Source organism: Epinephelus moara, chromosome 1 (assembly GCF_006386435.1).
Source record: "Epinephelus moara isolate mb chromosome 1, YSFRI_EMoa_1.0, whole genome shotgun sequence".
NCBI lineage: Eukaryota > Metazoa > Chordata > Actinopteri > Perciformes > Serranidae > Epinephelus > Epinephelus moara.
Genome location: NC_065506.1, coordinates 10,078,965 through 10,089,553, shown reverse-complemented (window position 1 = coordinate 10,089,553; position 10,589 = coordinate 10,078,965).

The following is a 10,589-nucleotide window of genomic DNA, read 5'->3' as shown; positions in this document are numbered from 1 at the left end:
AGTACTTCCACCCTCCACACACTCCCAGAGCTGCATTCAAAGCGAGTGTGCCATTTAGACCTAGGAGAACACAATTAAAATTTAAATGTGAAGCTAAACTCTTTGTGCTTTCTTATGTGTCACTTACCCTTGTACAATGATCACAGTGATGAACATTGTAATTCGGTCTGAAATCAGCATTTGCTGGAGTTTCTTCTTCTTTTTTTTTTTTTTTTTCCTCCCAGCTTTGGACAAATCATGGGATTCATCAGATTTTTTCTCAAAAGCAATCAAACTGCAATTATCTCAGCTTCATGTCATGTTATTGGTGTCAGGGGAGTGTTACACATTTCCCATTCACTTTCTATTCAACCCAAAAGAGATGAGACTTTCTTTCAAAATGCACAAACTAAGATGTTTTGCTCACTCAGTCACATATTAATTTTGAACTTTATGAATGTAAAGTCATGAAAGGGAGTTGATATGTGCTTCTGCTGAAACAGGAAATCCACAGAGATGCAAACATGTGTCAGTGTTTTCCTTCTAAACCGTGTGCAAACTTTAAGCAAATATCCCCAGACTTCAAACTGTCATGTGCTAGTTTAATGGGAACCTTTAAATTATATAATTAGAGTATATGAAAATACACTGCGGAACTTGATTCCCTTGTTGCACTGGTACATGGTATTTAAACATTTCCACTATGTTAGATAGTATTCACTTATTTCTTTTGTCCACACCCAGCATGTGATGTTTTTGTCGGTCGCCTACATATTCTCTATGTTTCTGTTTTTTCTGGTGGACTGAGGGAACGTAACTGTGGGGTGCAGAAGTAAATTGATGCAGTGTGTGCAGTAGAGAAAAACAAAGCAGGTCCGGCAACATCATTGTTTATCTGATACTTTACATTTGATTCTGTCTGCAATATGTGCACTGTACCTAAATAAATTATGTAGAGATATAGAGTCAGTTTTAATTCTTAATCTGCTACCATCCTGGTCAATTTGGCAATGCTTATGATTACTGATGGTAACAGCAAGCACATTATAATAGGATCCTAATTACACATGCATCAACCACAGTGAGGCAGTAAACATGTATTGACCACCTACTCTTCATTTCTCATGTCACACTGACTGCGTTTACAAGCGTACTTATATCCCACTATTATTCTGACTGAAAATATTCTGAATTTGATGGGAGTTAGGTAAACAGTAAATGCTGTTTAGATATTCTGAATGAGGCTTTTCTGAATTTAAAATTTTTCAATTAAGACAAGCAGATTTTAATAGCATTATTAAGGCAGGTGTACAGCAGATTGGGAATATGCGACTCAATTGGGGTTTTGACGACAGTTTGCGACACACAGCCTCTTGCCTATTTACACTCACATGCACTTTTTTGTGCATGTAAACATACTCATTCTTTAAATACAATATATATACAATATAACTCTATAAATGTTGAGTCATGAAGGAAAGTTTAGATAAGCTTGTGATACAAAGCGATGTATCCAGTGGCGGTGTTTGGATGGACACTGAATGGCCATCAAAAAAGTGAAACATTAATAGTATCACAGATGAGGTTTGATATAATTCAGTTGTAAGGATTACAACTTAAGATATACTTGAACAATAAGGTAATCATTGGAAACAACATATTCATGATAAAATGAGTAAATGTAATATTGATCAGTGTAGCAATATACTGTAATAGTAACACAATAGTAAAACAGAGGATGCTGGTGCTGAAGCTGAATGCATACAGCCTACAGAAAATACCTGTATCTACTGTATTTACCTATGGTGGTCTGGCCTGTTGTCATTCCCAGGTTGTCAAAAACTGACGCCTTGTCACGCCCCTTGGTAGTCATACTGATGCAGAAGGCATCTTTGAGATGCACTGGGCTTTCACTTAATTTCAGTGTAAACCCCATCAGCAGTAATATTTCACACTCAGAGCAACTAACATCGTATAAAGTAGAGAGAAACAAAGACTTTCAGCCAGGAGACTGCTGTTTGTGTCCGGTGTGAAGCCCAAAGCCACTGCTGCAGTAAAGTAAAGTTAGTGCTGTTTTAACATGCATTATGTGACTCATGTGACATGTTATGTACTTATTTTTACCCCAAAACGTGATAATTTTCTAAACATTGACTTGACATTTGACTTTTTTTTTACGTAAACCTAATGGTGACTGTTTGAAGACCTTAACCATGCATTACAGTGACCTTTATCCAGGAGACAGCTGTCCATCACATGCAGACCTGAAAGGATGTGTCTCATAGAGATGCAAAAGGGTGCCTTTGATGTCTGTATCACAGCTTGAGAAAGCGTCAATATATGACGACCTGGGATGAGAATGTGTTGGATGGTCACACTTATTCCTGCATTGGCTATGAATGCTCTGGCTGGCTGTTTGCCCAAATCATAGGGGATGATGCAGAATAAATGTGAAAATGACTATTAGAAGACAGAGGGTTTTCTGGCTGCGGCTACAGAAACAACTATCAATAGCAGCATGTCACTGTAGCAGCATGTTAACTGTTACATTTAATATTGGATTTGTTTAGACATTATTCCCTTGAATACCCTTTTCCACCTTTATATTTATTGTGTAAGTTACTAATATACACTATACTGTAAGTTGTACCTACAACAATGCAGGATTTTGCATATAGAAAACAAATTGAGTTCCATTATATTACCATATAAATAAGCTGCTTCTTTTAAACTCTTTCAGCCTGACTTCACCAATCCTAGATTAGAGTCTTCTGAACTTTAAGAAACCATCAACAAAATAGAGAATGTGTTACAGAGGAACACGGTTTATCACCGGAAAGGTGCTGTGCTTATTCTTAAAGAGCATCACACTCCTATAACTCCTAACACCATGCCAAATTGGCATCTGTTGAGTGGGAGCCCCTCTCCTAGAAGTTTAGAGGGGCCCATGTCTCTTTATGGCAGCCTTGAACTGTAAAGCAGAGAGCATGTTTTATTCAGATTTCAGACTGAGGTGGAATCGGCTTCCCTTCACTTCCATCTGCAGCTGAGAGATAGCCAGGGATTGATGCACAATCAAGAGGAGGGTTTCAGTGTAGTGGAAATCATTTTTCCTTTCTCTTTTTTTCCTTTCTTTCATCTCTATTGCTCCCAAACATCAGCAACGTTCATGTAGTTTTCTCCGGCTTGTCTGTCCACCCTTACCTCTCTTTCTTCCTCGCACTCACTCCACTTTAGGTGGTTCAGGCTGACTTGGGTTACTTGGAGAGGAAGGTCTGTGAATGCATGCTGCTCATGTTGAAAGAAAAGGGAATCTAGAGTGTCTATTACCTGAGAGAGAGAAAGAGAGGGCTGGGGGGTGGGGGGGGGGGGGGAGNGGGGGGAGGTAGAGTGAGAGAGGAGGAGGAGGAGGAGAGTAACAGGGAAAAAAATGAGAGGGAAGAGGAGAAAGGGAAAAAGGTTTTGAGCGAAGAGGAGGAGAGGAGTTCCGTTTTCCCCAGGGACATAATTAGGTCTAAGAAGGCTAATCATTGGACATAAAATACAACCTCTCTTCCTGTATTAACACATAACCTCTTCCCTTCACAGCCGGGGGGGATGGAGGACCCCATAATCATTTATCCGGTGTCACATCACTTCCAAAGCGCCTGTACGGAGGGCTGGGACAAGGCGCTTTGAGGCAAAAGTCATCTGCATCAAAAGCTTCCAAGAATCAAACGCATTTCCATGGGAATGCGTAACTGAAGTGCTCTTTCGTTCTTTTTGAGCTCCAGCTATTAGAGAAGGGGGTGCGCGGGGGGTGGACGAAAACATGGAGAAAGTGTGAAAAAGAAAGGAAAAAAAGGAGAGAAAAGCTACAGTATACGTCTGGCAAATCAGTAAGCCTCATATGTTCTGTCTTCCTATGAATGAGTTTGATATCTGGCTGCCAGTTCGGTTCCTGTGCTCCCCTGCTGTTCTGTTGCGTGGTAGGTATGAGCCATTTGCCAGCTCACCAGGGTGTCTTTAGATCTGTCTCCCAGTGGCCATATTGAAAAAAAAAAACAAAAAAAGATCTTGGGGTGAGAACATATTTGTAATGATTAAAACATGCAGCTGTTATAAAAGATTCAAGTCAGATTTTTGAACTTTCAGTCTGTTTCATCAATTCAAGGTTGTTTGAGGAAATTAATTGATTTTAATGATGCATGGATCGGAGATGAGTCAATAATGAAACAAGCTGCTGTTGACCTGAATACTGTATGCTGTCAGGGTCAACATAGGAAGCAAAGTGTAAACTAGAAAGAAAATCAGCTAAACCAGCACTCAGTGTCTCCTGACACCAACATTTGGCCTGCAATAACCTAAGCCCTATTCCTTTTTTTCCCTGCTATCTTTCAGTCTCCATGTCTGCCTCATTCTCTCCTTCTTCAAATACTTCCCTTTCTCGCTATCCTTCCCGATATCTCAACTCCCGCCAACTCCATGTCCCTCGGCTCCATCGCGTCTTTCTCTCTCCTCCTCGTAAAATACAATATTTATCTCAGTCTGTTTGAGTTCACTCACCCTTATCATTGGGTGTGCTCCCCATGGCTCCGAGGTGGATTAGTCTAGGACTCATTGACATTACATTGGTCATGAAATATGCATATCACGATCAAAGGTGACGGCAAGAGAGACGGCATCTCTACAAGAGCTCACAACCTGGAGTTGGTGTTCTCCTTGAAACATAACTGTCTGTGGGTCATATTGTGCAAAGTTGTGATGCTACAAATAAATTACGTGGATAAAAGATAGTTGGGGTGGATGGATTCATGTGGGTGTGAATGAGGAAGAGAGGGAGACTATCAATTTATCTATTTCCCGTACACGTGCTTAATACTATGATTGAGGTACTTTGATTTTGATTTGAATTTAAAAATGAAATAAATTACATTTCCACATTAAAATGTCTAAGAACAACTGGACCTACAGTATGTTATATATTTTGTTTGTTTCATCAATGTTCAAACCCAGAGAAATCTGAAATTTTATTCAAGAAACTGTCAATTCAATCGGTTGCCTCTCAATGGCGTTATATCTCCTTTATACCGTTCTAGTTGCTCTAACTTCCGGGGAAACACCAGATGATACCTCACTGAAAATCATTAAACATCACAGAATTATACTCAGTAACAGTAACACACATTTTTCCTGGCACAAAGCACATTTTTTTCAGTAATTAGATTAGATTAGTAGAGACCTAATTTATTGATATGACATTTCAATATGGATCCAGGTTGCTCATGCCAGCAACCAAGCTAATGTGTAGGGTAAGCCGATGCATACCGACCACCACATACTGTTTTTGTGTTTGTTTGTTTTTGCTATTTAAAATGGGTAAAATCTAATTTCATTACAGAGCTGCCCACAGTGCAGTGATTCACTGCCCCGCTCTTTCTCTTTGTTTATCAGAACACAAATGAGACAAGCTAAATGAGCCAGCTAGCCAGCTAGCTAGCACACCTCACGATCCCTCTGCCTCACTTCCTACCTAGTAGACCACTTCACCAAGGGACACAGCTCTACAGATGGACCTTCAGCTTGGCTGTAGCAACTCAACTTCAGCCTGTGCTGGGGTCACAGTGGCTGTTGGCAAGAGGGCTGTTGGCTCATTGGCAGGGCAAGGTCTTACCTGTGTAACAGCAGCAACAGAAAGTTTGCTGATCCAGCAGGGACTGGTTTGGGGATCCAACGTAACATCATCCCTACTCATCATATCTTGACACTTGGGCAGAAGCCCCAGGCACTAGTATAGTGAGCCTTTTATTTATATAAAGCCTTTTGTGTTGTATCTTGATGCAGAAAAGTTCAGTAGTTAGGTCTCAGCAACAAAACTACTTGTTTAAGGCTAGGAAAAGATTGTGGTCATATGTCACATAAGGTTGTGAGTCACTTAAGTCGACTCACTTGACAAACAACTGACAAATGCTATCCAAATAAATAAAAATGTGACTAAAAAAACAATGACTAATGATAACATAACTCAACGCTGACTTTTAGTAACACAGATGTCCTGAGTCAAAGCCCTGTGTTTGTTGGACCCATCCACCTCCCATCCAGCCTTACTGTCTAATATCTATCTGTTGCTCCAACCATCCAATAACGAACATCGGAGTTTGTTGAAAGCCCGTTGCATCTCATACAGACGTTAACAATTGCATTGTGCACCCATATCTGATGCACAGGGTCACTACCCAAGCTGTGATTTTTGAGAGTAAGACCAGGATTAGACCCTGGCACTGCGTTTGCGCTGGCTGAATTCAAGTTGCTACTGGGTGCTAACTGAAGATCAATTACCCCCCACCTAGTCTATTACAGATAGAATCTAGTTCTGTGGAAAACACCACTCATCATGCTCATAAGGTTATTTTTAATGTGATTTTTTGATCATGTTAGCTATAGTAGCTGTATGAATAGTCGACTCATCTAATGCTAATGGTAACTTAACATTACATTATTTGTGGCTATTTCATTAAAAATAAATGACATAAATAAACATGACTTGAATAATACATTTCCTAATCCTTAACATGATTCCTGAGTCATTTCAGATAGATTTTTATCTGTAGTGGTGTTTGTTTAACAATAAAAACAAACACTCCTATGAACCCCTGCTACCTCACAACATCATCAAAGTTCAGTTAAAACAGCCCAGCTGAAGTTTAGCTGCAGTCAGTCAGCATTTTTTTACCTCAGGCTTTGGACAGAGAAGCCTGCCAACTTTCATTTCCCACATCAAAACAGGATGAAAAATACATTTGAGAGGAAAAGAACATTACGTTTAAACCAACAGGATTACAGGCCAGGGGATATCAATATATACCAAAAGGCTGTGAAAATAATTTCTGCAATTTAGTGTACATGTTCAAATAGAAGATCTGACATGACAGTTTACCATATTGTGTATACAGAATGTTTAGGTAAGGATTCACATACTAAGGAACAACACAAGTCTAAAGCCTCCTTGGGGTTCTGTGGGCATTAATGTCACAATGCTCACAATGACAAAGATAACATGCAATCATTTCCACATCTGAATGTCTGTTCAAAATTATATAAATAATTCCCTCGATAGCTGCAGAGATATTTCAGTCTGGACAAAAGGGATGGACTGACCAACCACAGCTATGCTGCCAGCGTGGCTGAAAAATGCATGATCTGGACACTTTATGGACACCATAATAAGCATAACTGTCCCCCATGTTGTTGTTGTTTATTTGCACATACAATATTCACTTTGCACTAAATATGTTCACTTTAATCCACTGCTCACTTTTTATTCACTGCTCATTATTACTATTATTATTATTATTATTTATTGCTGTTTCTTGTATTTTTGTACTCTTTTTGCATGCCTAGTTTGTTTTTACGTTTTTTAAATATTGAAATCTTTAATTTGAGTCTTTCCCCTTGACTGCTGTAACACTGGAATTTCTCAATTGTGGGATCAATAAAGGTGTATCTTATCTTACCTTATCTTATCTTATCTTATCTTATCTTATCTTCTGTTGTGCTCTTCAGTCCTAAATATTGACACTTTGTTGGATGTACACATCCGTGTAAACTGTCTTTGTTGGTTTTTATTGTTCTGTAACTCTTGTTTAAATTCAGATAGTGCCGCATAAGTTGTCATGCAGAAGAGGCATTTTTGATTGACTCTGCTTTGATTTGTCTAAACTTTCTTGCTGTGGAAGTGTTACCCCACATAGCAAACTGCACCCATCTGTCACATAAGTAAGTTAAACCAAAAGCAAAAGGCAGATCTAAAGACTTTCCTGGCAAAGATCTTTACACAAACAGACACTCCTAACACAGTACATCAAGTTTGAAGTGACAGTGTGGGTCTTTGTCACTCTGGTCCGGCAAAGTGGCTCCAAGAATATACATTTTAACTATCCTAACTGCAGATGCACTCTAACAATATCATATCACTTCTACAGGATGTTAGAAGGCATTAGTTCCTGAAAAACTGAATAACTGAAGGAGATATGGAGCACAGAATGAGGCATGTAGTGGTCACACCAGATACTGACTGACTCTTTGACATAACTGGGGACAAAAAGCCCTAATCATGTGAAATCCTAATGAATGTCTATTCTTTTTTTTTAAGGGTGGCCTTTATTGTGACCATACTGAGGTACACTTGTGTAGTAATGATACTGTTTAATCAGCATTTTGATATGCCACACCTGCCAGGTAGATGGATTATTGTGGCAAAGGTGCAAGTGCTCACTTAAACAGATTTGGAGACAAAATGTGGGAAAGACAAGGCTTTTGTGTGTGTAGAAAGAACCTCTTAGACTTTTAGGGAGTTGCATTTATATTGTTGTTCAGTGTACGTGTATACCATCAGACTGCAGCACCTAGTCATAGAAAACATTTTTATTTATTTATGGAATTTTGCGTAACTTTGACAATTGATAGCAATGACAATGATGGCAATGAATGGCTGACATAAAGAGCACACAATACAACCACAATACTGTGTAACGCCTCTTACACTCAGGGTGTTTTCTCTGAAAAGATGTTGCTGTAAAGTAACCAGCTATAATAACTTCCAACAGAGTAGTGTCAAACAAAGATAATCCAAACACAGCCCCATGCATCTGCTCATGAGATTCACTCTGTAGTCCAGCAGGGCCAAGATTCCTTCATCCCATGAGCAGCTGTGAGGGGACCAGCCGGCTCAGGAACTGATTAAGGTCCCAGCAGTGATTTGGCTGGAGCCGAGACAGCGGTGCACCGTAGAAACGGCAGGACAGTTATGGTGCAATTCTGCTGGCTGTGCTATCCACCAACAGAGGTGCTAATTAATGCTAATTGCAAGAGGGGGTCAATTATACACTCCATGGTGCATGATTAGGACCACCGTGTTAGCGACCAATGAATCAAAACAACAGCTATCCTCTCCTCCGCTGAAAGCAGAACACAAAAACATATTGGTGTTGAATTAAAGGAGTAATAAGAGGGATTTTCTCTTCCCCTCTGCACAGAATGACCATAATACTTCTCCAGGGGGAGGATAGAGCTGTAAGTGAAAACCAATATCTTAACAAATGCTTGGATTTGTGCACAGATTTCATACTTTATTTCTTCCTTTCCAGCCTGTACCCTTGTGTTTTGGAACAATAACTTTACACCCACTACAATGTCAGGGCAGTGAAGTTCCTACTGGCCCCCCACCCACCTGCATTTCCACCTGCTCGGCAGCTGAGGATGCCTGGACAATATTCAGCTCACAGATACATTGTCTTTTTACAAGACGCTTATTTTAGATTTCTAGCAGCTGGCTTGCTTCCTCCTCTATGAAAACATGACTTTATTGTCGTTTTAATTACAGGTTGCTATAGGTCAAGCGAAGGATGTGAGAGAAGGAAAGTTCTAACTTAGCTTAACTGGATGTCAAAGTATGCTGAATTAGCTTTGGCCACACAGTCCTTCATGTCAACAAAACTTTGAAAACTGCTAGCAGAATGAATTAGACCAGCAGCTGTGACCATATGGTGTTTACGTGGTTTGGCGGTTCAGTGACCAATGGTGAAAACACAAGATTGGTTAGACCATTAGTGTGATCCTTTCCTGTACGGAACATTAATGGGCCCCAGAATTCTTTGTCCACTCCGGAAACAAACTTTGAGACGGCCTGCCTTTAATCTTTGATGATTTTCATTATCCTTTGTTTAGACAAGTCCACTTATTCCACTACATATACTGTAGCTGCACCTGATCACACTGTTTACTTTGATTTTCTTTTGTAGTGATGTTGCGGAACATTTCTCGCAGCAACCTCAGAAGATCAAAGTGGACTAAATTAGACATGTAAACACTGTTTGATGGAACTTAATTAAAAAGTTACAGTTAAGGTTATTCTGCCTGAATAAGTTCAATCATAATGAGGGAATAAATTCATATAACAAAGGAATGGGTTTATTTGTGAATTCTGTTGGGACGTTGTTATTGAGAGGAAAGGTAAAAAACTATTTGTCTAAGAGAAATCGCACAGGGATTCTCTTTTAATACAGTTATACGTATGTGTTTGTAGGGGCTAAAGCACTAGTTTTGACTAATACAAAGCTTTTTTTGAATAATAGATATATAATTATGGTCATTTCTGAATTCTATAACACTTGAGTGTGATATGTTGTAATACATTTTCCTATTGGCAAAAGAACGACCCCAGACCTCCAGGGGCTCCAAGAGCCCACAAGCTGTTCTCATCCTCACATTGTCAAAAACCGTCACTTTGTCACGTCCTTCAGCATGTGATACACCGAAGGCACCCTCAAGCATCTTTATGAGATGCACCAGGCTTTTAACTATCTCCCATGTAAACCAATCCACAGAAATATTTGACACTACGAGCAACTAATGTGGTATAGAGATGAAGAAAGTCTGTGTAGGGCAAGAGGGAGGGGAGGTAAATGGGTCCAAAAGACTGTCACCCGGGAGACCACAGTTTGTGTCCTGTGTGGCACAAAAGTTAATGTTATTTTAATGTCACATTACATACCATTATGTTACTTACATACCCGTTTAAACAAAAGTTTACATTATTTTAATGTAATGTTACATAATTTCTGTATGGTCAT